General features: G+C 42.5%; 1 long non-coding RNA gene across 8 annotated transcripts; it reads left to right on the forward strand.

Annotated features, from left to right (window-relative positions):
• Nucleotides 1-455: 455 nt before the first annotated feature.
• Nucleotides 456-19,089, forward strand: LOC138242502 (uncharacterized). Of its 8 annotated transcripts, none has more exons than XR_011191643.1 (11): nt 456-583; nt 698-1,117; nt 5,490-5,618; nt 6,397-6,561; nt 7,500-11,167; nt 11,322-11,418; nt 11,526-11,628; nt 11,724-11,855; nt 16,632-16,806; nt 17,132-17,173; nt 17,459-19,089. It is a non-coding gene; the product is annotated as an uncharacterized lncRNA (long non-coding RNA). The 8 variants fall into 8 exon arrangements; XR_011191641.1 differs by having other exon boundaries at nt 7,500-10,420; nt 11,088-11,167; nt 11,724-16,806; XR_011191640.1 differs by having other exon boundaries at nt 7,500-9,892; nt 10,170-11,167; nt 11,724-16,806.
• Nucleotides 19,090-19,934: the final 845 nt, after the last annotated feature.

The following is a 19,934-nucleotide window of genomic DNA, read 5'->3' on the forward strand; positions in this document are numbered from 1 at the left end:
GAAGCGGTGGGGGTTTGGTAGTGGCCCTTTGAGGAGATGCTGGGATTGGCCCCTGGTGAATTAGCCACAGCTGTGAGGTCATCATGAGGCTTATACAAGGCAGCCCAGGAGGGTGGGCATCTGGGCTCTCTTTGTCTCTTACTTCAGCAAGTGAAAGAGATGTTGTTATTAGACTGGTGGTTGTTAGTTTTTAATGTAATTATTATATAAGGTAAATTATTTTGCTATGCTTTTTTTAACCAGGAGTTGTTGAAGAATTGTAAAGCTTTTGCAAAGATGTTTTTCAAAACTTTAAGAAGTGTCAATACTTGAGAGTATGGAGTGAAGTTAAGATTAGTGTGAAGTCTCTATTTGCTTTTGGTTTAGACAATTTTTAGTTTTCCCCAACACTTATACGTTTTGTTTTAGTGTATGAAACTCTTGTTGGTAAATACTGTGATCTCTTCTCTAGAGCTCAAACTGGCAACAGGAAAGGCTTTATATCCTGACTTGACAGTTTCACTGGGACATCAGGGAAGACCCTTCTCTGTCCAACATGCTGGTGTTCCAGTCTCTGCTGGACTGTAGAAAACTGGAGATGCAGGTCAGTGCGGGGTGAGCTCTTAAGGCTGGGAGAAGTCTGTATGGCACTTGTTCTGGTCCCCTCTCTGTGGCAGTGGGGTGGCCATCAGTGTTTTGCTGCCCTTGTCTCCTTCAGGTGCTGTTCTGAGAGGCAGATGGTGACAATGAGCACATTCACTTGAGAGAGGATGCTGGTGGAGTTTCCAGATGAGATTTTGTTGGAACGGTGTGTGGAAACTGCACAGACCAGCTTTTTATAAGGCTGTTCAGCAGTGGTTCTGATTGTCTGTGAGTTAAACTACACTGCAGTACTCAGAGCTTCTCAATCCCTGGCCATCTCAATGCACAGTATGGAGACACCGCTTGGAGAATTGTTCAGAGGAAGCTCACTGGCTGGCTAAAAGGATACCCACTGTGTGACTTGTTGATGCCCACCTGTGCATATTGAAGTCTTGTGGTTTTAACAGTGGAAGGTGAAGAGGTGCTGCAAGCAATCCTTGAATATTCTGGATGCCCATGGATCTTGAGCAGTTGTAAAGGTAGTGTCTAGGAGGAGGTGAGTTTCACTCTTGTATCCTGTTTTTTTTATTTATTTATTTTTACTCTTAAGAATTGGCTTAGTGTTAGTTTTGGAAGACTTCTGGTGATTTTTCTATCATGTTTGAGTGTTGGTTTAATTTGAGGTGTAGGTTTTCTTATCTTCTGGGTGCTGTACTATATACTGACATGTATAGTACTAAACTGGTACTGGGAGTAAAAATTCTTACTGTTTCAAAGTGAAGAGGATCAAATCTAAATCTCTACTTCAGGTTCTGCTGATGGAAGGGTTGACCAGGCCTTTGCTCCCAGAGGGATGACCTTTATTTGCCAGGAATGTGCAGATGTGGCACCCTATAGACTGGGTTCTTTCTCTTCAGTGAAGATCTGCTTGAGGAGTTCTTGGTTACTAAACCAAGACAACTGCTGTTAGGGGACCCTGTCAGAGCTGCTCAGTGAGTTCTCTACCACCCAGGAGTAGAGACCGGGGTGACCGTGTGTGGGGCAGCTCTGGGCTTGACATTGCTTGATCCTCCTTCAAAGGTAGGAGTGGCTTTCTGTTCTGACTGCCACTCTGCACACCAGCCTTGGGGTGGCTGTTTCTAGGAGCACCTGAGCCACCTAGCTGGTTGAGCTATAACTGACTGTTCCAGGCAGGAGGGGTCCCTGATTTTACAGCCTTTGTTTAGTTGTAGTTGCTGGGGTTCTTTGTGTTTTCTAACTTAAATGAAGTGGTAAATTAGGAATGGAAGTCCAATACTGAAAGTGTTGTGCAAGCACAGGGAAAGATCTGGCTAAATTATTTTGCTAAGGGTACCAGTGGAAAATGGAGATTCACAGTATGTGAGATTTATTTCATGGGTGCACACATGTAAATAAATCTAACATTGACTGAAATTCTGAACTGAATTAAATTAAAAAATGGGGAAACCTATGCTCCAGTCTAGTGTAAGGTGGACTTCCTGATTTATTCTCTTGTGAGAAGGGAGAGAGAGCAGTATGGAAACTTACTTGTGCTGGAGGACTTCATTGTTTGTGCTCCTGTTTAAACTGGTTTTATACTGCATATTTTTCCCTTGGCTCCTGTGTATTGACCTGTGACCATACAAGATACTATGGTAGTAAACTATTTCTATTTTTACACCTCTTAGAACATTTGAATGACTTGATTAGGGAATGTTAAGCTTAGTTTTACCAATGGCTTGTTCTGCATATGTACAAGCTGTAATCTCCCTAATGGTATAGAGCATGCTGTAGCTGGAAGGCTGAAATCAACTTTAAGTGTTAAAACTCAAACCGTTACCCTCTTATGGAGCTCCAGTCAAGGCTGCTTCTGTTGGTACTGAAGATGGTTAGTGTTTTTGGTTTTGTACTGCTGTGGAACCTAATTATTTTTTTGGAGGTGGGGGGGACTTTCTGCTCTTTTTGTAGTAAATGCAAACTTACTGCACCTCTTTCGTTGTGTGTTGAGGCATTTTCTTAAAGCATTGTCCACCACTATTTGTTTGGGTATACAACTTTGAAATGTCTGTCAATTCTCTGTACTGTGAACTTGTTACTGTTTTTATGTAGAAGTACTGGTAGTTTTATTTAGGTGTACATTAGATGTACTTGTATGTACCCTATGTCCAGATGGGAAAAATATCTTCCATTAACTATTTTTCCCCTTTACTTTAGGAATGTTAGTCTTCTGTAAATTGACCTAAAAATCTGAGTATTTGTGTGGCACGGGGAAGCAAGTTGAAGAATTCTAATCTCTTGCCTCAAAAGCTTGCAAGCTAATCTCAAGGAAGAGAAGCAAGGGCATCTATGTCCTGGGTGAGCAGGACAAGGATTTGTTTTTTCTTTTTTCTTTCAGCCAGTAAGGATCCAGCATTGAGGGTTAGGATCTGTGATCCATCAGGATTGGGGTGGAGTTGAGTTGGATGCACTGAATTTGATTCATTTTTTTTTGTTGTTGTTTGGTGCTACATGTTTATTCTAGTGAGCTGTTGACAACCATTAATGAATATTGCAAAAGGATCCAGTTTCCCTGGACATCTGCCATGTCAAAGGAAGAATGTTGAGGAAGCAGAAGGCCGTGCCTATTTCAGCTATTGCCTGAATCCCTGACCTTGGCTGCTCTGTGATGGGCAGTTTGCAGGAAATACTGGTCAGTAATCCAGTCAGTCAGAGTCTTTAATGCTGATCCAATTATTGCTCTTAACTCAAGTGAAATCTTGTGGCCAAGGTAAAGGTGAGTTTGAAGGTACGTAGAGGGGAGGTGTAGGTCAAGATCTTTTGGTGTGGATTGTTAATTGATTTTAGTAGAATGATCAGTGTTCCCCAATCCCTGGCAAGATGAATCCACAGTGTGGAGAAACAAGATTGGTGAATCCTGTTCAGAGGGAGCTCACTGGCTGGCTAAAAGGATACCAGCTTTGTGACCTGTTGTCCATTTGTGAGTATGGAAGTCCTGTGCTTTGAACAGTGGGGAAAGTGAAGAGGTGTAAGCTGTCCTCAAGTTTCCTAGATGCCCATGGATCTTGGAGGAGATGGAAGGGTAGTGTCTAGAAAGACACTGTGCCTGGAGACAAGGTGGGTTTCACTCACCCAACCCCCCCCCCCCCTCTTGGATATCTTCTGGTGGCAAATGACATGGTTTTTAATGTGTTAAACCTTTTTGGCTTTCTTTCTGGGTTTGTTCCCTGCTTGGTTGAAGCTCTCCTACACAGTCATGCATTGGACTGGCTGCCATTCTGACTCAAAGACTGAATTACTGCATTGTATGTGATTTTATTTCATGGGTGCACACATGTAAGTAAATCACATTGGATACAGTGCAGTACAACCGTGACTTGGCACACTGCAGACTCCTTACTGGTTGAGGCTCTGAGGAGATAGCATGTCAGCCAGGTTCTCTTGATGGGTGTCGGCACAGGAACTGCTCTCTTCAAGGGAGAGGAACTGCACTGGATCTTTTCCCTGTGGAAAGAGCCCTGGACTGGGGGGTTTTCTCTGCTCTCTACATTGTTTCCCTGTTAGCTTGTCCTGGGCAGGTGCTATACTGAACATTTTGCAAGTTCAGCGCGATCCTGGATTTGGGGTTGAGCTTCCTTAGTATTTCTGAAAAGTGCAGAGGACTTGGACTAAATCCTTCTCTTCCATTTCAGGGTCTCTGCTGTCAGAAGGGACGAGCAGGCCTTGGGTCCAGAAGGACTTAGAGTGTGACAACATGCAGGGGTGTCAGTTGTACTTATCTGTGATGGAGTCTAAGAGTGGAATCTGTTACTCTGTACCCATATAGTGGTAGGAGATGTGAGCTTAAGGCGAATGGACACCTCCTGCTTGAATCTTTTGGTTTTACATGCATTGTATCAGTTTAAAACTGGTTTGAATCAAGTGGGTAGTGCTGTGCTTGCTCCAGATAAGGAATTTTTCAGACTTAAGACCTCTGCCTTAGTCTCTTGCTCAGCAGTTTCCATGCTAGTTCTTGGGACCATAAAGTGCTGCATGTAATTAAGTCATATGCAAAGAATTGTCTGTACTGGTTAATATTTCTGCTTTACTTCAAGTATGTTTCAGATATCATACCTTTCTCTAGTCTTCCCAAGCTGAACACATGGTTAAGTAATTTTGTTCCTCCAGTCTTGTCTTATTTTAAATAAAGGTTAATTTCCTTTTTAGTTTGAGATAACTAATGGATTAATAGTGGTGGGAAAGTTCTCTATGGTTGATTTGTAATCCATTAATTATCCAAATCTCATCTGATTAACAGATGAGGTGGTAAGTGCTAGTTTAGTCATTGGAAGCAGTTGTGTTGAATTGGAAACAGTGGGGGTGTGGAGGTGGGACACTGAGCACAGGTTGGGATTGGCTCCTGTTAATCGCCCTGAGGAGTTTTATAAGGCAGCCCTGGAGCCAGTGTGTTCCCAGCTGCAGCAGGTGAAGACGCTCCTGTGATTTGTGGTGGTTTTTTACTTTTAAAATGTTAGTATTACTGTGGTAGGTAAGAGTAATAGCTTCTTTTGAGGTTTTAATTTTTTTCTAGGTTTTTTTTTTTTTGCAAGCCAGTGTAATCAGATTTACTGCAGCCCTGAGCTTTATTGGATGAAAATCAAGTTTTGTTTTAGTGATCATTGATCCTTTTACATGGTGAATTAACTAATTGTATGGATAAAGCCGAGGTGATGCATCTGCTCAATTTGTTTTTTTTTTTTTTTTTATCGGCTCCAATTGTTAGGACTCACAGACTGTAAACCAATCATCCCACTGCCTGAAATTCCTGACCCTAACCTATAACCTGCACCTTCAATGCTGACCTGATCATTGATCCTAACCCAATCAGTGCACCCATGTGGCCAAGGTAAAGGTGAGTTTCAAGTCAAACTTTTTGTGCATTTGGTCAGCAGTGATGTGCTTCCCGGTCCCTGGCCAGCTGTATGCACAGTGTGGAGTGACAGGCCTGGAGAATCCTGTTTCGAGGAAGCTCACTGGCTGGCCGAAAATATGCTAGCTGTGTGACCTGTTGATGCCCTACCGTGAGTATAAAGTGCAGAACTTTAAAACGGGAGAGCGAAGACATGCTGCAAGCTGTCCTTACATTTCCTGGATGCCCATGTATCTTGGACCAGTTGCACTACCCAGAGCAGAGGCGAGTTTCACTCTTCTCCTGTCTTCCCTAATCCAAACCAAATTTGATGCTCTAACCATTTAGTATTGGTGAGTGAGCTTCTCTTTCAGATATCTTTCATGTTGCTTAGTCCGAATTGATCAAACGACCCCCTCACTTGTAAGAATTTTACAATGGAGGAAAGGGTACTTTTGGTGTAGGCTTTGTGTTAAACTCTTGAACCTCATTGCAACATGCTATCCACTTAGAAATGAGGTGTAATTTTGGATTTGTCTTGTCTCTTTTGGGTGATGTTTGCTCCTTGATTGGGTGAGGCACTGACGTGCACTTGACTGGCTGTCATTCTAGCTCTCGAAGACTAAATTAGTGCTTTGTATGTGATTTATTTCATGGGTGCACACATGTAAATAAATCACTTTGGTTCAATTGTGACCTGATGAATCGGACTCCTGGCTGGTTACAGCTCTGAGGAGACAGTGTGTCAGCCAGGTTCTCTTGATGGGTGTTTGCACAGGAACTGCACTTGCTCCCCTGTGGCACGACAGTGGACTGGGGGGTTTCCTTTGTTTTCTGCAGGGTGTTGTCCTGTTGGTTTGACTTGGACCCTGTTGGTAGTGAAAATGCGGACTTGACTGTTTTCCTAGAAAGGTAGAGGACTTGAGTTAAATCCTTCTCTCCATTTCAAGCCCTCTGCTGCCAGTAGGGATGAGAAGGCTTGTGCTCCTGAGGGAAGACCTTTCATCACCAGGAGTGGAGCGCAGATGGGGCCGGTCTCTTTCTATGAAGGTCTACTGGAGGAGTGGGGAGCTTGTTCCAAGTCTGAATGTCATTGATAACATCAGAGGATTCAGGTTTGACTACAATGTGTACACTAGCTACATGGGGAACATTTTCATTGGGTACAGTACATACACCTGGGTTCACGTAATAATAATAATTGCTTACACTTATATAGCGCTTTTCTGGACACTCCACTCAAAGCGCTTTACAGGTAATGGGGACTCCCCTCCACCACCACCAATGTGCAGCATCCACCTGGATGATGCGACGGCAGCCATAGTGCGCCAGAACGCTCACCACACATCAGCTATCAGTGGGGAGGAGAGCAGAGTAATGTAGCCAATTCATAGAGGGGGATTATTAGGAGGCCATGATTAGTAAGGGCCAATTGGAAATTTGGCCAGGACACCGGGGTTACACCCCTGCACTTTTCGAGAAGCGCCCTGGGATTTTTTATGACCACAGAGAGTCAGGACCTCGGTTTTACGTCTCATCCGAAGGACGGCGCCTGTTTACAGTATAGTGTCCCCGTCACTATACTGGGGCATTAGGACCCACATGGACCGCAGGGTGAGCGCCCCCTGCTGGCCCCACTAACACCTCTTCCAGCAGCAACCTTAGTTTTTCCCAGGCGGTCTCCCATCCAGGTACTGACCAGGCTCACGTACAATTGTGTAGACTGTTGTATGGGGTATATTTATGTGTACTGGGCAGATGGCTTTTGGCATGGGACATAGTGTTGTATGACAAACTCTTGGCTACTTCTAGTTTGTACTTGAAGTTGAAAGACCCTGTAATCAGGGTCAGAGATGCAGGACAATCTGAAAGCCAAGCATTCTTGAGTTTACTGCATGGAAAACTGAATGTTTTGAGAATCTTTGATTTTGCAACTAATTTTAACTGTAGCAATCCGTTGGCCATCTTCAGTATTCAAGCCAGTGTTGTGATGCAAGATAGATATGTTGAAATACTTTTTTTTTTTTTTTACACTGTGTATTCCAATGAGCAGGTGACAGCTGTCAGAACGGGGGAGTAGAAAGCATTACTGGTGGTGAACTTGGGCTGCGCCGAGTAAACAATGTGAGCTGAAGGTAAGCAAAGGAGAGATTCAGGTCAGTGTGAGGAGAGCTTTTAAAGTTGGGAGCAGCCTACACAGCACAACCTGGTCCCCTCTGTGTGGAGGATGGGAGTGGTTAGTTCTGTTTCTTTTACAGTTGGTGCACGTGGCAGTGGTTGAAGACAAGATGCTCCTAGTCTCAAGAGAAGAGTGTCTTGGTCTCTGGAATGTTTCTGTGATTTAGGGTGGAATGCTGTGATTTGTGCTCCCCAGTCCCTGTCCACCTGAATGCAAAGAGTGCTGATGGACGCCTTGTTTGGAGATGAGCTTCCATTGAATAGTATTGGCCGTCTGAAAGGATATCGGGAGTGTTCTGTGAGTATTAAACGCGTGGGAAGGTTGTGCAGAACATTGTCTAATCATTGGTGAGTTTTGGCATTTTGCATCTTGTGACTGGTTCTCTACACTTTCCCAAATCAAAGATGACTGAAATATCAAACTATAGTGTTTGATTAAAAGCATCTTTATATGGAGTCAGGTGTGAGTGTCTTGCTAGCAAATTCCAAATGCAATGCCTTTTCACTTTTGTACTAGGCTTAGTTTTGGGATTCACTGGGCAAGTTTAGCTTCCTGTTGAACTGTGGGTTTCTTTATTGTAGGCTTTTGTTTTGATGTTTCTTGCTTAAGCAGTTGTAGCACCAGCAGTCTCCTCCTCTTGGAGACTCCTTGGAGATGTTTTCAAACCGTGAAATACCATGTCTGAGACCCAGTCAGATCAGTGAGGTCCTTACCACTAAAGAGTAGATTGGGGCAGCTGTGGGCTTGACACCACTTGAGCAGCTTTCTTTTCCGACTGCTGCTCTACACATCAGCCTTTTGATGGTTGTTCCCAGGAGCAGCTGAGCCACCTGGCTGATTGAGCCAAAGTTGACTTTGTTCCAGGTAAGAGGGGACTCTGATTATGTAGCCTGGAGGTGCTGGGTGTCTTTGTTGGTTTTTTAGCCTTAATGGTAAAGTGTCACTGTAGCATAAATACTGGTTAATCAGGGGACGGAAGTCAAATACTGAAAGTGTTGTGCAAGCACTGGGGAGGATTTGGCAAAATTGTTTATGGTATGACTGGGAAATCAGAGAATTGTCAGTATGTAAGATTTATTTCATGGGTGCACACATGTAACTAAATCTTACATTGAAATTTTAGAAGTGAATTAAGTAAATTAAAGGGGGAACTAAGCAGAGTATGGTGTCTTCCTGATTACCCAGTGAGACTATTCTGTGAATGTCCAGCACAGTCCTGTCAGAGGTTTAGTGCACAAAGGGGAGTGTTTCCAGCTGATTAGAAGTGGTTGTGTACTGTGCCTTGTGAAGGAGAGAGCTACATGAAGACTGTTGGACTTTCTTATACTGGATGTGTACTTTAACCATGAGCACAAACTGTTATTGGTGTAAAACTGGCTGTGAAACTTGCTTAAGTGGTTCTGCTGATCTTCTAGAAAGCTTTTTTTAAAGGTGCTTCTAGTCATTGAGGAATATGAGGCTTAGTTTGACCATGGGTTAATCGGTATGTGTTCAAAGTATTCTCTCCATGATGGTCAAGTGCGTGATGCAGCTCAAAGACCTCAATCCACTTGGTGCCCTATCAATCAGTTTCGAGTACTGTGTGCTTTTGTTTCAATTGTTTAAAATGTTTAAGCTCTAAAGCCTTTTCACCTTGGTTAAGGCTGTAGCGGTTTGGTACTGAAGATGGGTAGTGTTTTGATCTCATACTGCTGTGGATCCTTGCGGTTTTGGAATTTTGTTACTTTTGCAAAATCAGAAGTGGCTTGTCTCAAATTGAGTTTAAGGCAAAAATTCTGCTGCACTAGGTATGCATTTTTAGGGTCTCTTTAAAAAGATTGAATTTCAATTACTATTTTATTTGGATATGCAGCTTTGCATAATCAGTTCTGTTTTTCAGTAGTGGTGGTTGGATTTTAATGATGGGTAAGTTGTGCTTGAATGTGCAGTACGTCTACATGGTGAACTACTTTAAATGGATTTGGTAACAATCATGTATCTTGGTTATAAGGCTGTTGGTTAAGCTAGAGGTTTTTAATTGGGTGTCTCAAATTTTCTACTTTTTTGCTTTTGCAACTGATTTGACTAGTTTTCATTTCTGGTTTCAGCCAGTATCCAAGCTAATCTCAAGGAAGCGAAGCAACAGCATCTAAGTCCAGGGTGAGAACTGTCCTGGAGTATTGCAACAAGATCCAGAACTGTCAATGTTAGTGGTGTCTGTGTCCATGATGCCATGCTGCATGATGGTCCAGCTCAGAAGAGAGGAGGCTAGCTTTGTCCCGAGTAAGGTGAGGTGATCCACCTGCTTCAAGTTCTCATCTACAAAAACTTCCAAGCCTCTGAATAAAGTGGAAATGGTGGTGGGTAAACCAATCATCCTACTGCCTGACGTTCTTGGGCTGTAACCAGCATCTTTGGTGTGGATATGCATTTGCTCTCGCCCTAATCTTTGCTCTTTTGAGGCCTAAGTACAGGTGGGTTTGAAGGTAAGTAGAGGAAGTGCAAGTGTAGCTGTTTTTCCTGAGATTGGTCAGCAGTGATGCAGATTTGTGATTTTGATTATAGTTCAGTGCTTCGCAGTTCCTGGCCAGCTGAATGCACAGTGCAGTGACAGGCTTGGAGAACCCTGCTCAGAGGAAGCTCACTGGATACCAGCTGTGTGACCGGTTGATGCCCATTAGTAAGTAATGAAGTCTGTGGTTTGAACAGTGGAAAGCAAAGAGGTGCTGCAAGCAGTCCTTGAAATTCCTGGATGCACATGGATCTTGGAGCAGGTGCAAGGGTGGTGTAATGGAGGACATGTCCCTGGAGCAGAGGTGAGTTTCACTTTTCCTGTCTAATCGTATCCATTTCAAACTTGATGCTATATAACCTTTTAGTATTTGCTTGTTAGAACTGTTTACTGAAGCCGAAAAGCTTCTTTTGGAGTAGGCTACATGTTAAGCTCTTGGATCTCTTCTGGTGTATAACATCACGCTTTAACATGCTGAACACTTAAACTGTTTCTAGAGGTGAAGCTTTTTGGGGCTTTCTTCTGGGTAACTTTTCCTCCCTGCTTGGTTGAGGCATTTGTATACTAATGTGCACTTGACTGGCTCTGTAAGACAATTACTGCTTTGCATCGGATTTATTTAATGGGTGCACACATGTAAATTGGTTTCGATGCACAGCAGTACAATAGTGATTTGGCACACCAACAGCCTCCTCCGTAGACTCCTGCTGGCAGTATCAGCCAGGTACTCGTGATGTGTTGGCACAGGAATTGCTCTCCTCACAGGGGAGGAACTGCACTGGATCCCTCCCCTGTGGCAAGAGCCCTTGACTGGGGGTTTTCTCTTCGCTCTCTGCAGGGTGTTTTCCTGTTTTATCTTGGACAGATGCTGCACCATAAACATTTTGGAAGTTTAGTACAAAACTGGAGCTGGGAGTAATTGTTCTTACTGTTTCTAAGTGCAGAGGATCATAACAGAATCTGTCTACTAGGTTATCTGCTGCCAGAAGGGTTGACTAGGCCTTTGCTCCCAGATGGATGACCTCTCATCACCAGGAGTGGAGTAAACTGAGTAATCTAATTATCCTACTGCCTGATTAGTTTACTCCTAACCCATCTTGCATTTTTAGTATAGATCATGTTCTGCTTAATCAGTTATCCTTATCTTTTTGGCTTCGATGTAAATGACTGTGGGGGGGTCTGTGTTTTTTTCTTTTTTTCCACAGGATGCAGTTTTCCCATAGCTGTCTTGGTGGAGAGCAAGGAGTGCTACTGCTTGGGAAGTGGACTTGGGCTCCTCTCCATGAACAAGGGGAGTTGAAAGTAAGTAGAGGGGAGATGCAGGTCAGTGTGAGGGGCACTTTTAAAACTGCATCTGCATGGTGGTAGTGTGGAGGAGGAGAATGGACAGTCCTGTTTTGTCCTTGCAGTTGGTGCACTGAGAGGCAGCTGTCAGATGAGGACTGTCACTGGAGAAAGGATGCTTTTGAAGTTTTCAGCTCCTGGTCTCAAGAGAAGAGTGTTGGTATCTTGGTCAGTTATGTTCACAGAACCGCCTCTCTCAATGAGGCTAGACAACAGTGGTGCTGAGTGGTATGATTGACTCTGTAATATTGTTTGTGATTTAGAGTGGAATGCCATGATAGGTGCTCCCCAGTCCCTGCCCACCTGAATGCAGACAGTGCTGATGACGTCTTGTTTGGAGATGAGCTTCCATGGAACAGACTTGGCTGTCTGAATGGATATTGGGAGTGTGACCTGTGAGTATTGAAGTCCTGCAGGTTGAACACTAGAAAGCAAGGAGGGGTTTTAAGCTGCCCTTGGTGAATCTGCTGGGCACCTGTGGATGTTGGAACACATGCAAAGGTACAGTAGTCATGCAGGACACTGTCCCTACTGCAGTGGTGAGTTGTGGCCTTTTGCATCTTGTCTTTGATTTGGGAAAGTGTAGAGTTCAAGTTTCATTATACTTATATACAGGTATATGGTATAACGAAATGCTATTTGGCTAGCTCTTGGATGTTAAGCAGTACAAAACAATACTTTTGTATAAGAAAATAGGCAATGTGCAAGATCATACTTCAAGTATATGAAATAAAGGATAGAAAATTTTATGGAGTGAGCTTCTTGGCAAGTGAGGTAGATTTCAATGTGTGCGTTTTAGATTTGATTGAGGGTTCAGCTCATGGGTGAGAGGCTGGAAGTTTAATGGTTGTGTAGTGCGTGGGTAAAAACTGTCTGGGCCCAAATACTCCGGTACTGTTTTCCAGATGGTAGAGGCTCAAGCAGTCTTCTTGCTAGGGTGTGTGGGGTCTTTGCTTAGAGCTTTCCTCAAGCACTCTCCATCATAAATGACTTGGATGGGAGAGTAACCCCAGTGATGGACTGGGCAGTTCTCACCACCCGCTGTAGGGCTTTGTGGTCCGCAATACTGCAGTTGCCATACTACACTGATGCAACCTATGTGCTTTCTGTAGTGCATCTGTAAATGTTGGTGAGAATCTGGAGACATATCTTAGCTGCCTTCAACCGTCTTGGGGAAATACAGGCTGTGTTGTACTTTCTTAATCAGACAGGTGGACGATGGATTAAGCACACACCCCAGGGGGACTTCTGTGTTCAGTTGGTGCTGGAGGTGCAGTTTCCAAGCTTGACAGCTGGAGGTCTGCCTGTTGGAAAGTCCCAAATCCCATTGCAGAGGGTGGTGTCGTGACCCAGTGCATTGAGTTTCTTGACTAGTTTCTGGAATGATGGTATTAAAAGCTGAGCTGAAGTAGATGAATAGTAATCCTGTGTATGTTTTCTTTTTATCCAGATGTGGATAAAAAGTGTTGCTGGCTTCAAACTGAGCATAAAAGGCATTGAGCTCATTAGGCAGGGAGGCATCATGGACAGATGGTCTGCCTTTTTGTAGTCTGTGAGGGCCTGTATACCTTGCCACGTGTGCCTTGGGTCAATAGTGCTGAAGTGTTACTCCAGTTCCTGTTTGAGTGTGATTTTTGCATGTTTAATACCTTTCTTTAGATTGATACTGGCTGACTTCAGTTCTGATTTATTGCCCGATTGAATGTTGCAGACCTCTGTTCATCCATGGTTTCTGTTTAGGAAATGCTCTTATTACTTTTGTCACATAGCCAGCACATGTCTTGATGTAGCTAGTGACTGATGTATATTCCTGTATGTCGATACATACTGTGTGGATGCCTCTTTTAAAAACCTCAGTCAGTGCCTTCAAAACAGTCCTGCAGGAGTGATTCAGCTCCTTCAGGCCACACTTTCACTGTCCTGACTGCTGGTTTCACTCACCTGTGCAGCTGTCTGTGTGTGGGGAGGAGAAATGGTGATTGTGGTCTGTTTCCACACTGGGGGAGGGGTATGGCCTTGTAAGCATTCTGTGCAATGTTGGTGTAAATGTGGTCCAGAGTGTTTTCTCCTCTCGTTGGGAAGGAGACTTGCCGATTGGTATTTCAGGAGAATGGGGTTGAGTTTGTAAGACTAAAGTCACCCAAAATGATAAAGGTTGTCGGGATGTGCAGATTCTTTGCCATTAGTCGGGGGTGGATGTAGATGGCAGTCATAAACGGTCTGAACAGTAAACTGCTACATCTGTTTTCGTGCAATATGCCAGGGACTTGTGCAATACAACTTTGTGTACTGTTTTGGTTTATTCTTTGTATGTTCTGGACTGTGAGTAACTCTACTTAGTGCACTTCTCACTGTACTGATTGTATTGTATCATTCATTACAATGCTGTTCACTTTAGCTGCTGTTGAACTGCAATTTCCCTCATGGGATCAAAATATCTACCTATAATAAGTTTTAAATTCCCTCAGCAGATAAAAGGGGTGTTATTTGATCATTAGAAATTCCAGAGTGGGTGAGCAGTGTTTCATGATGGAAGATGTTGCACCATGTGTTAATAAAAATGCGAACTCCCCCACCTCTGGATTTACCAGACTCTGTAGTTCTGTCCATGTTGAAGGCAGAAAACCCATCTAGGTGTATTGCTGAGTCTGTAATACTATGTTAGCTAAGTTTTGGTGAAAACATGAGTCAAGAGTTGTAACTGAAATTGAGAACTAGAGCTTGATTACTAAGGCTCCTGCCTCCTTTAGAACTAGGAAACGAGTCTTGCTAGCTTATACAAAATGTTTAAATGTCTTTTCAGTTTGAGGCTTAGTTTTTGTGATTTCTGGTGGGCAATTTAAGCATCCTTAAGCTTAATCCACACGATTAGTAGAGCTGTTGGTCTATTTCTTGGAAATGCTTATTGGTCTTGGTTAAGCAGTGTCTCACTTCACTGGCTCTCTTTCTGGCTCTGAAAGCCTGAATTTATTTCATGGGTGCACTTTGAAGTAAATCTCTTTAGATGCACTGCAGCACAAGAATGACTTGGCACACCAGCAGACTCCTGGCTGGTTACAGCTCTGAGGAGATGGCATGTCAGCCAGGTTCTCTTGATGGGTGTTGGCACAGGAACGGCACTTGAACCCTCCCCTGTGGACTGGGAGGTTTCCTCTTTGCTCTCTTCAGGGTGTTTTTGTTTGTTTTCTCTTGAACAAGGTTTGCTGTGAAAATGTTAAAAGTGGAAATGCTGGCTTGACTGTTTCTACAAGGTGCAGAGGATCAAGTCTAAATCTGCACCTGAGTTAATTACAGATGTGGTACGCTTTAGACTAGGATTGCAGCTGGGGTTCATTGTAAGGATTAAGATGCCTAAAACCAAAAGTTTAGCACTGAAAGTAATGCTGTCTGTTTTAGTGCAGAAAGGGGAGGGATGAGTTTCCAGCTGTCTGGAAGTGGATGTGTGCTGTGCTTTGTGAAAAGGGGGAGCTGCAATAATATTTATGCTTTTGTTAGAGGACTTTCTTCTTGTGGATGTTTACTTTTTTAAAACAATACTAACTGCTACATTAAGTTTTATTGTTCTGTGTATAAGTGTAGTACTGATGTATACTATACAAAATGGTGCATGGTTTTGCCCAGAGTATCTTGTACAGCAGGTCATATAAAGGAGATGTGACTGTAAAAGTGTCAACTTGTGCAAAGTGGTTGTCAAACCTGAACTTTGAGGAGTTTATATTCATTGGGGAATGCAAGACTTGGTTTGATCTGATGTGTGCAGGCTGTAATCACCCTGGTGGTAGAATGCATGAAGTGGCTGGAAGGTTTAAATCCATTGGTTGTGACCCATCACTAGGTTTTGAGTGCTGCTGGTGTGCTTTTGAGTTTGTTCTGAATGTTTAAGCTTTAAAACCCTTTCAGTCCAGGCTGCAGCCGTTTAGTACTGAACATGGTCAGTGTTTTGGTCTCGTATTCCTGTGGATCTCAAGATTATTGGGTTGCCCTGAATTTTTCTTTATGTAAAACCAAAAATTTTAATTTTGGTTAAGTCACATTTCTACAGCCCTAGGTATACATTTTAGTGTGCTTTAAAAAAGCCTGAATATCAACCACTATTTAATTGGGTGTAAAACATTTTGAGATTTTGACTTGTATGAAATCTGTACTGCCTTTTAATAGAAGATGGTTTTATTTAAAATGAGTTTTATTTCCATGTGTTTGGTCTACATGAATAAAAATGTTAATGGACTTGGTCATTCCCTTTTACCTTGGTTATACGATAGTGGAATCTAAGCTTGATGGTTTTAGATAAATTTCTTTCTCTATTTATTGCTTGTGTAACTGGTTTGAACAGTTAATTTTCATAGCCAGTCACCAATCTGTTAATGTCATGGAAGTAAAGTATGAGCATTTTATATGCTGGGTGAGACTTAGATTCTTTTGGATGCCTATGGATCTTGGAGCTGTTGCAAAGGAAGTCTAGGAGGACCTTGTTCCTGGAGCGATTGGTAAGTTTCACTTTCCAATAACTTTCATTTCTCTAATCAAGTCTAAATCAAACACTTAATTTTGTCCTTGCTTGTAAGACGTTTTGTAAAAAGCTCCTTTTGGTTTGGTTAAGCTCTTGTTTATCTTCTGGCAGAGCACATTATGCTTTAATGTGCTAAACATCTAGAGTCATAGTGGTGTAGTTTTTCTTTGACTTTCTTCTGGGTAATATTTCCTCCCTGCTTGGTTGAGGTATTTGTATACTAATGTGCACTTGACTGGCTGTCATTCTGGCTCTGAAAGATGGAATCGGTGCTTTTGTATGTGATTTTATTTCATGGGTGCACACATGTAAATAAATCACTTAAATACCGAGCAGTACAATGGTGACTTGGCACACCAACTGCTCCCTTCAGTGATTTTTTTTTTTTTGCTGGTTACAGCTCTGTGGAGACCACATGTCAGCCAGGTTCTCTTGATGGGTGTTGGCACAGGACCTGCTCTTCTCCCAGGGGAGGAACTGCACTAGATCTTGTGCCAAGAACCCTTGACTAGGGGGTTTTTCTTGGCTCTCTGCTGGGTGTTTTCTTGTTGGTTTGTCCTGGACAGGTGCTGCACTGTGTTCATGTTGGGAGTGGAAATGCTGGCTTGACTGTTTCTAAGAAGTGCAGAGGACCTGGTCTGAATCCTTCTCTCCATTTCAGGCTCTATGCTGCTAGAGCAGATGAGCAAGCTTGGGCTTCAGAGGGAGGTCCTTTCATCGCCCAGGAGTGGAGCACAGATGGGGCTGGTCTCTGGGGTCTTTCAGTGAAGGTCTGCTAGAGTGGTGTGCTTGTCTGAAGACCGCAAGTTAAAGGCAGCATCAGAGGATCCAGTCAGGTGAGTGAGGCAAGTTCTCATTTTGAGTACACTGGGTACATGGTGTTTCATTTGAGTACTTTGGATATATGTTGATTTGTTTAGGTACAGTTGTGGAGATTGCATGTCAAGTTAGATAATTGAGTATATTGGTTAGGCAGCTGTTGGCATGTGCATGGGAGTTGTATAGTACAAACAACTTTTTTTTCTTGCCTAAACTTTTTTACACTTTAAATGAACATGAAAGATCCTGTTATCAGAGGAATGTGGAAGAATCTAAAACCCTGCATTTTTAATGAGGAATTGAATATTAGAGAATGTTAACTGTTTTAATTCTTGTCTTAAGCTAGCACACCTAGGAGGAGAAGCAAGTGGATTTATGTCCTTGGTAAGTATTCAAGAACAATTTAGTTCCTCAAGGTTGAGGGAAGGGAGAGGTTTAACTGGCTGTTTTGGGGAACTTGTGTGGGAATGTTAAATGCTTTAAACAAGGTATTAGAAATGGACTTGAGTTCTGCACTCTGTTTTTGCTTTATCACATTTTAGGGTGGTTTTGTTGGTTTGTCCTGAAAAGGTAGTACTGAACATTTATAGTAGTTTAGGTCAAACTGGGTGTTGGAAGTGGAAATGTAGGCTGGACTACTTCTGACTAGTGTTTTTTTTTTTTCTTCAGGTTCTTTGCTGTCAGGGGGATGACCAGGCCTTTGCTGCCAAGAGAAGACCTTCACCAGGACAGGAGCCCAGATGCAGCAGACTGGGTAGCAGGTTCTGTCTGCGAAGATCTTGATGAATCTGTTCCCATCCCAGAAGCCAATAGGCACATCAGAGGATCATTAAAGCTGCTGTAGAAGTTTCTAATGACAGGCAAAAAATGAGGGGGGGGGGTTTGGGTTAATTGTGGGCTGGAAAGAGGTTCAGGTGCTGTTGATGGTCCAACAGGAGCTGTGAAGCTCTAAGTGAATCTCTGCACACCAGCCTTGTAATGGCTGTTAGGACCTTGGCTTGTAACTCCAGCACCTGAGCCACCTGGCAGGGAGGAGACTGACTTTTGGTGCAGGAACAGAGAAAGAGTTCCAAGTTTTGTAACTTGGTAGCTACTTTGCACATTCTTAGCCATTTTGAAAAGCGTTTGAGAGGCTAAGGTCAAGCAATGATTTATTTGCATGGGTGCACACATGTAGATAAATCTTGCCTTGGCTGTAGAGTAAAAGTGAATTAAACCTATTAAGTAGGGATGAATAAAAGGAAAACTAATCCCATCCACTCATTTAGGAAAAGTTTTACCTGAGTGTGGCTCTTTTTTTGGTACCTGCACAGAAAGCTCTTGTCATGGGAGAGGATTTTTGTTTTATGTTGTGGCTTTGTAAATACTTTGCCAGAGAATGTTCTCGTGTATTGAATGTCTTTTTGTCTGTATGGGATGTTAATAAAGTACCAATTTTTTCTTTCTTGTACCACCACCATCAACATAAGTTGCTGTTAATTATATTAAGTACATTGTGCCACTGGATCTGCTTTTTCCTGTAGTTTTTATTTGGACATTTTGCTCCCTAATTGATTGGTTTCACAATTGATATTTTTTTTTTTTACTACTGGGGAGGTTCAGGTCCTACTTTTTGGGTACATTTGATGTAAGTAGAGGATGTTTATTAGCATTCTTTAGGCATCTAAGCTTTGGTATATATTTTTAGGCATTGATAATGTAAAGCACAGAATTTTAATGGTTTGGGTTTATGAAAGTTATTAGATTTTGCCCCTGGGTGGTTTGTGCCTTGTTCAGTTGTGTAGAAATGAAAATGTACTTTATTTTCTTTGTAACAGAGGTTTTTAGAATGAAGGTGTCTTTGGTTGTGATTGGCTTGGCTTTGGTTTTTTTCAGTTCTCATGTTTTACTTTGGGGTTTTTTTTGTCTAGCTTTGGCTTCATTTTTTTTTGTGTGAACTTTTTTGCAATTACCTTGTCCTAACATGTTATCAACCTTTGTGTTCTTTTGTAGTATGTTTTGTCATCTTTTTTTTGCTTTTGGTTGTAGTTCCCTAGTGTATTGAAGTGAACGTAGTTGAAGTTGTTGGGTACATTGGTCTTTGTATTAGAAACTAGTTTAGGATGGGCAAGTGCCTTTGTTTTATATGGCTGGCTGAGGGTAGTTAAGGTTAGCCAGGGTTTCAGATGCCGAAGACCTGAGTGTTTTGGGTTTTTGTGTGGTTGGCTTTCTCACTATTAGCCAGCCTCTTTTTTTCTTTTATTTGGCACTGCTCTAGTTCCATGTTATCCTGTTTATGTACCAGTCACTTTAAATAAATCTTTTGCACCAAAACTTGTCATGCTTTCTAAGTTCTTTACCAGAAACCCACCAACATCCAAGACCATCCTAGAAGTTACAACTTTAGACACTTTTAAATGGGTTGGGGTTGTAACAGGCACACTGGACACCCTCTGTGACTAGCAGTACCATCCCCTATAGAGGGAGTTTTTACTCCTACAGTCCTGGAGGGGATTGCACCCTTGTAAGGTTTCATTTCCTCCTTGCTTGTCCCTTTATGCCTTTCTCCATGTGTAGGCAAACTCATGCATCTTGGGTAGTAAGGTTTTGCTTTTTACTTTATGCACCCTGCTCAATAGTGTTAGTCCAGTCTGGAGGTAATGTTGGCACTATGGTTTATTTTTTCACTGTTTGTGGTTGCTGCTAATGTCATACTGGTACTTTTCCATCTGGGGTGGTTGACTTTTTTTACTGATGCTCTTAACAGTGCCTCCCATTAGTCACAATGGATACACTTATTTAAGAGTAAACAAGCAGTTCCAGTGCAACTGAAGTTACACCAATTAAGTCTTCCATTCCCTTCCATGTGAAAATGTCCCAAAAGCAGTTTACTTAAGCTGTCCATTATACAAGGTTTTCTGTATGTGTAGTGAATTTGGGTGCAGCTATTCATATGTCTTAATGCATTAGTTGATGTCTTTAAAAGAACAAAAGTCTACTGGAAGTATTGCCAAGATGAATCCATTTCATACTGTAGTGATTGAGACTGCATTGCAAAGTACTATTTTTGTAACATGTTGGTGTGAAATTGTTATAGCTGCAGTAGTTGTAGATTATAGAATAGACCAAGAGAATATAATAGATTTAAGAAAGGAGTTATCAGAAT

Source organism: Lepisosteus oculatus, chromosome 14 (genome assembly GCF_040954835.1).
Source record: "Lepisosteus oculatus isolate fLepOcu1 chromosome 14, fLepOcu1.hap2, whole genome shotgun sequence".
In the NCBI taxonomy this organism is placed as follows: Eukaryota; Metazoa; Chordata; class Actinopteri; order Semionotiformes; family Lepisosteidae; genus Lepisosteus; species Lepisosteus oculatus.